The sequence below is a fragment of the Astatotilapia calliptera genome, chromosome 16, assembly GCF_964374335.1.
Source record: "Astatotilapia calliptera chromosome 16, fAstCal68.1, whole genome shotgun sequence".
NCBI lineage: Eukaryota > Metazoa > Chordata > Actinopteri > Cichliformes > Cichlidae > Astatotilapia > Astatotilapia calliptera.
The window spans coordinates 37,330,685-37,337,266 of NC_137437.1; positions in this window are offsets into that span (position 1 = coordinate 37,330,685).

The following is a 6,582-nucleotide window of genomic DNA, read 5'->3' on the forward strand; positions in this document are numbered from 1 at the left end:
TTAAATCCTCTTAAATCTTAAAGGAAGCAGCAGCTGCGATTCATGCTGCAGGATGATTAAACTGCAGCGCTGCTTCTTTCCTGCCGCCACCACACACATGGCGGCGAGCCTCCGCCCTAATCGCTCCAACAACAGATCGCACTTCCTGCACTCCAAGATGTATTAAAGATTAGGAGACTCTGCTCCTTTATTCAGCTCCTAATCAAACCGGAGATGAGCTCCTGCATCGCATCGAGGCCACAGGTCACATGACCTCATCTCGTCAGGGACAAAGGTGCTGCTCAACACGCCAACAACACACCAACAACACGCTAACAACACGCCACAGACTGTCAGTGCAACATGAGCTCAGGCTTCTCATGGCGACCTCTGAATGAATCGACGCTGAAGGTCGAAGTGTGCAGCGGGGTCACCAACGCCCACCAGGGCACTCTGACACAGAACCAATCACAGCTGAACGCTTGCAGGCGTCACAGTTAGAACAAGCTCCTCGAGCTCTGGCAGATCAAACATGGAGGACTGCAGGGAACGATGGAGCTGTTCTGAGAGTAGAGACAAACGTTCTGTAGCTGATTCTCCGAACTGTGAAAAAATACATTCAAAGGGAAGAAAGAGAGACAGAAATGTCCGTAAACCAGCACGAAGGCAGCGAGAGGCAGTGCAGAGCGATGGTCCCTGCTCCGAATCGGAGCCTCTGCTTCGGAGAATGAAAAAGGATAAGAAAGAAACGAGGTTCCTTCGAGGCGTCTTATTTAAAGTGATGAATATTTAACGTGGCGAGCAGCTACAGACCCGTCTCTGCGTCTGCAACATTCATGACGTTTGCTCATAAAAGAACAACACAGCCCTTTAACGAGTTCTTTATCTCCAATTATCAGCAGAATAACAAACGTGTCACAGCGAAGGGTCAGCCATCACAGAGCCAATCATGCGAGGCCTCGTTGTGTCCAGCTGAGAACAGATGTGCTGATGTCACCGAGATGGAGTGAAAGGCTTCGTCTGTGGAAACATCGCAGAACCAACAGCTGCTTCATTTGTGTGACCTTTGAGATTCTGAAGTCACATGAAGTTGTAGGCGTGACCCTGGGTGATGAAACATCAGCCTCAGAGACAGAGTGTTCACACTCAGAGTGAGTGATGCAAAGGAAGTGGAATCCGGGAGAGCGGCGAGAGAACGACGACGAGTGACACTGAAAGGACCTGACAGTCAGTTTCTGCTTCGATGCAGAAGCAGGAAAAACATGAACTTCCTGTGGCTTCACTGATTGGTCCATAGTCTTAATTAAACATGACCTTCATCATGGAGTAGTTCAGACCAATGACATGACTCAATTTCTGACCTTTAACCCCGGAGCACTGTCTCAGGGACGTCCACAGCACACACACTTCATTCTTTTACAAAATAAGAGACAAAATAAGTGTGAAACAGATGTTTGGGAGACCTCCAGAATAAAAGGCGTGTAATCTGGGTGTAAATCCTCCACGTTGAGCTCTCACTGTTTCCCTCAAGAACCAAATTAAAGTCACTTCAGTCTGTAAGCAGCTTTCAAGAGTGAATCACAAAATACCTTTTCTGTGCTGCGGACCGAAGATCAGCTGCTAAAGCCGGAGATTAACGTCCTGCCGGAGCCTCGGCGGATTTCATCTCATCTGGATGGAACAAAGGTAACGACGGGTCGGCCGAGTGCCGGGCACTGAGGTCAGCACGGACAGCTTCATCGCAGATCAGCTCACAGGAAACCAGAACCTGGTCTGATCCAGAACGACCTCCACAGCAGCCCACTTCAGTAACACAGCTGGAACATCTGCAGGCCTGTCTGAAGACCTCAGCAGCACCATGACAGAGGCTTCCATGTGTCAGCTGTGAGCTCCAGCAACACCTCAAAGTACGCGCCATAATCACCATGAATACCAGCCCTCACATGACCCCCTCACAACCTCCGGACCCTCAGCTGGACCCTCAGAACCAGGCCTCATGAAACACTTAGTTCCAGACCCCGTCTTTGTTTCCTCTGCTGAGGCTGAGGGCCAAACGTCGCTCTGCTCTTTTCATCTGACTGAGATGCTCGCTCAGATTCAGACCGGCATGAAAAATTCATTCTTACTCAAAGCTCTCTTCATTATTTCAGCCTCAGTTCTACGAGCTTCCAGGAAGACTTGGACGGAGGGTCTGTGCGCACTCCATCACAGGCTCCATCTGTGCGTCGCCTCGTTTTAACGATGCAGACCTCAGAGTCAGTGCGAGCTGATAGCAGCAGCACTGCAGACATGAAGATCAGCTGCAGAGCCTCAGATACACGAACGACTGCACGCTTGAACCTGAGCCGAACGTCTGATGGGCTTCCTGAACCTCAGCCGCGCTCGGCTTAAGGGAAATATCCAGTAAAACTCTGGACTGACGGCCCTCAGGCTCCCAGCAGGAACCCTGCTCACAGCAGGTATCAAACATCGAGCGGCTTCCTGTCACCTTTGCACTCGTCGCCTCTGCTGGAACATTTTTCTGCTCGCTAACCTGAGAGTGTGAGGTCAGGCAGTGGTGCTGAGTGTCCCATTTCTCTTGGTGCCCACAGCCCCGAGGCCCTCAGGTATCACAGTGAAAGGCGAGAGCGAGCGAGAGCGGTGATATCCGAGCACCACAGGAAGTCAGCATTGTTTGTGGAGCGTGGCGAGAAGCAGGGAGGAAGGACGGCAGCTGAGTAAACACGTTCGTCCTCTCACTGCCATAACCAACCATTAGATCTGATGTCAGCGATGATCAGACACACAGACTGTGAGGAACCTTGGAGTCATTTTTGACCAGGACATGTCCTTCAACGCACATATTAAACAAATATGTAAGACTGCTTTCTTCCATTTGCGCAACATCTCTAAAGTTAGAAATATCCTGTCTCAGAGTGACGCTGAAAAACTAGTTCATGCATTTATTACTTCCAGGCTGGACGACTGTAATTCATTATTATCAGGAAGTCCTAAAAACTCCCTGAAAAGCCTTCAGCTGATCCAAAATGCTGCAGCAAGAGTCCTGACAGGGACTAGAAAGAGAGAGCAGATTTCTCCTGTTTTGGCTTCCTGTTAAATCCAGAATTCAAAATCCTGCTCCTCACATACAAGGTCTTAAATAATCAGGCCCCATCTTATCTCAATGACCTTGTAGTACCATATCACCCTATTAGAGCACTTCGCTCTCGCTCTGCAGGCCTACTTGTTGTTCCTAGAGTATTTAAAAGTAGAATGGGAGGCAGAGCCTTCAGTTTTCAGGCCCCTCTTCTGTGGAACCAGCTTCCAGTTTGGATTCAGAGGCTAAAAACCTCTGCTTCCTCAGACTGGACTGATCATGGTGCCTGCATCATGTTGTCTCAGAGTTTCTAATGACTCAATCAGCTGGTTTCAGCTGCACCAATCAGAGAGCAGCGCTATGAGTCCAAGAACACAGACACAGATCAGGAAATGTCAACCATCAGCAGTGTGTTGATGGTCGAGCTCCTCAGCTGGATGTTCGACGTGTGGCCTCAGTCTGTGTCAGACTGGAGCACAGGGAGCAGATCAACAGGAAGTCAGATGGTTTCAGCAGGACAGTGAGAGCCAGCTGTCACATCCTCAGAGAGACACGAAGCTCCACAGAGCTGAGGGAGCTTCAGGTTCCTGTTACAGTCACACAGCATCATCTGCAGCTGTCAGCTCTCTGAGTGGCAGATTCAGCATGAAACACTCGTTTTTTAAATCTGTGTCCGACCGAAGAAGCTCCTGACAGAGGACGCTGCGCTCAGAGCACCGCTGAGCGTGGGAAAATTAAACCTTTGTGTGTTTAATCACAGTGCAATCTGCCCGGGCTGCATGGCAGATTAATCAGCTGGACAGCGAATTAGCAGCGAGCTCTCGTGCTAATTTCATGGGTAATCTGGGTGTTGATGGACGGAGCTGTCAGCGCTCAGAATGACTCTGCTGTCGAGTGTCCGTGCTCCATGGATTATTCAAGATTATCTTGTAATTCCTCTTTAATCTGCAGCTTGAAGATTGCAGAGTCGCACTCGGCGATAAAGCGAGTAGCGTCTGATGAGATGAAATCCCCACAAACTTTCCGATCAACACGTCCACATGTGGCGCTTTCAAACAGCAGCTTATCGGACCGCTGCCTCCACGCCACCGTCCGGCCTCACGCTTCCAGTCTCCGCATCACAACACTACAGTACCCATGAGCCTCTGCTGCCGGCACCGCTGTTTCATTGTTCCTCAGGAAGTCGCTGTCAGCTGATTCCAGACCAGCTCCCGCTGGGCTTCAGGAATGATCAAAGAAAGCCGATGTTCCTGAAGCGGTAAGTGGTTCTAGCAGAAGCCACTCGCAATGGAAACGATCATTTCTGCTGGTTTTATTCACAGACGGTTCTCGTGTCTGCAGCAGGAAGTGAGATTTATTTTGAAAAACAGTCAAACTAATCAGAGTAAAAGCCCCACCGAGCTGTTCAGACGTTAACGGGCGAACAGATGAAGGTTACGCACGCGCGTCGCTGCTGTGGAGTCTCCTGTAAACACACACACACACACACTCACTCACTCACACACTCACACACACACACACACACACACACACACACAGCTCTCACTGTGTCGCAGTCTGTGTTCGGTAAGAAGAGTCACCTGCTTCACCCGTGACTTCACTTCCTCCACAGCATGATGGGACATGAACCAGCACACTGCCTCATCTTCCTCTGAGGTTCAAGCGGTGTTTGCTCATGGGAACTCCAAACAGGCTGTTTTAAAACTGACCAATCAGAGGACAGAAGAACCTTAGAGCCAAGGCTCCTTAAAGGTGCTTCATACTGTAGAGAGCTCCGGTAAACTCGACACTCAGACCTCCCGTGGATGAGTCACAGTGACAGTGGGAGGGAAGACACCCTTCGAACAGGAAGAAACCGACAGCCAATCCAGGCTCAGGGAGGGGCGGCCCTCTGAGAGAGCACACCTGCATGAAGGTGAATACAGCAGACCCTCGGGGTCAGACAAAGGGACGAAGAGGTCATGTGACAGCAGACAGAAGCTGAAACGTTCACATAGCACCCCGCCTCCCCCGCCATCCCCCCGAATCCTTCAGGACTCAGTGATCCTGATCCAATTAGTGGGAGCCCTGCAGCCAGGAGGGGCATCACGGTCCAGCCCCCCACCCCCGCTCAGTAAAATCAGCTGCTAATTAATGCACGCTGGCATCTTCACGCAGCTGTCGGGCTGTGCGGGGACGACAGTGATCCAGATCACATCAGCCCTGCGGCTGGCGCTGAGCGCGCTCAGTCCCGCTCCTCCTCACACACACCCGAGGCCTCATTTATCGACCGCTCAGCTGTGCACGCCAAAGCTCCCACGCTCACAGGGACTCTTCATCATCACTGTTGCATTAAACATGTCAGGAGCTGGAGTTTACCTGTGTCCGTCAGCTGATCGAGGTTACTTCCTGTCTCAGGTGCGAGGCTGACGCAGGAAGTGGTGACAGGTTGTTAATGAGCCTGATAACAACCACAGACTGTACATAAAAGATGGATGAGGTGAGCCGTCAGCTGTTGTGTGAACGTCTGATTGTTCCTTCACCTGTCGACACATTAGAGTCTGTTTCTACTGACAGTGGAAAACGCCAGTCACATGATTCACAGCAGAGGTTTTCAGCGGCTGACCAGAACCAGGCCGGCAGCGACACCGCGTTTCCCACAGCTCAGCAATCAAACCTGTGACCTCTGACCTCACAGATGAGGGCCGAAGCTCAGCGATCTGAGGAGCCTCGCTCTGACCTCTCGTGTTCAGTCTGGGTCTGTGACCCCGGTCTGGACACCGTTCAGAGGTCGGCTCCTGCGTGTTCAAACCCCGCCCTTGTCGTCAGACACAGCAGCATGGCGTCCTGATGTGATCGGTGCTGATGGTGTCAGAGCAGATGAGCGTCAGGACGCGGCTCTGTAATAAGCTGCGGGAATATTCATGACACGCTCGCTCTGCCCGCGGAACTGATGACATATGGCATGCCAACATGCCGAACATCGCCCACCATCAACCATTAGTGGGCGAGTCCTCGAAGGTGACGGCGCCATGCCGACCTCGTTAGAGACACGACAGCCAGAACAGAGTCACTACGTACATTTACACCACAGAAGAAGAGCGTCAGTCCTGAGGCGTTCACTGTCTGCTTTCACATCAGGTTTTTACACTTCCTCCGGCGTGATTAGTTCGCGATCACCAGATCGTCTCAGGTGAAGGTTCACGAGTCAAAACTCAGCCCACCGCCATCGATGTCACGGCCATGTTTCAGGCTTTAAAAGCAAAGATGTGTTTTCACGCCGTTTCTCATCCTGTTCCAGGGCGGGAGCCTCGTCTGGGGTCTGTTCAGGTTGTTTCTGCGGTTCAGAATAAACCCGACTTAAATTTTCTTTAAACCGTTGACGCTCCGCCCCTCAAGGAATTTCCAGGACCAACACCTGGGCCAGGTTTGGGTGTTGATCACATGACCAGAACAGTTTTTACAAGACAATGTTTGGCAGTGATGATGGTGTCATCCAATCAGGAAGCAGTGGCCTCTGCGGCTCTCAAACAGCATGTGTCACATGA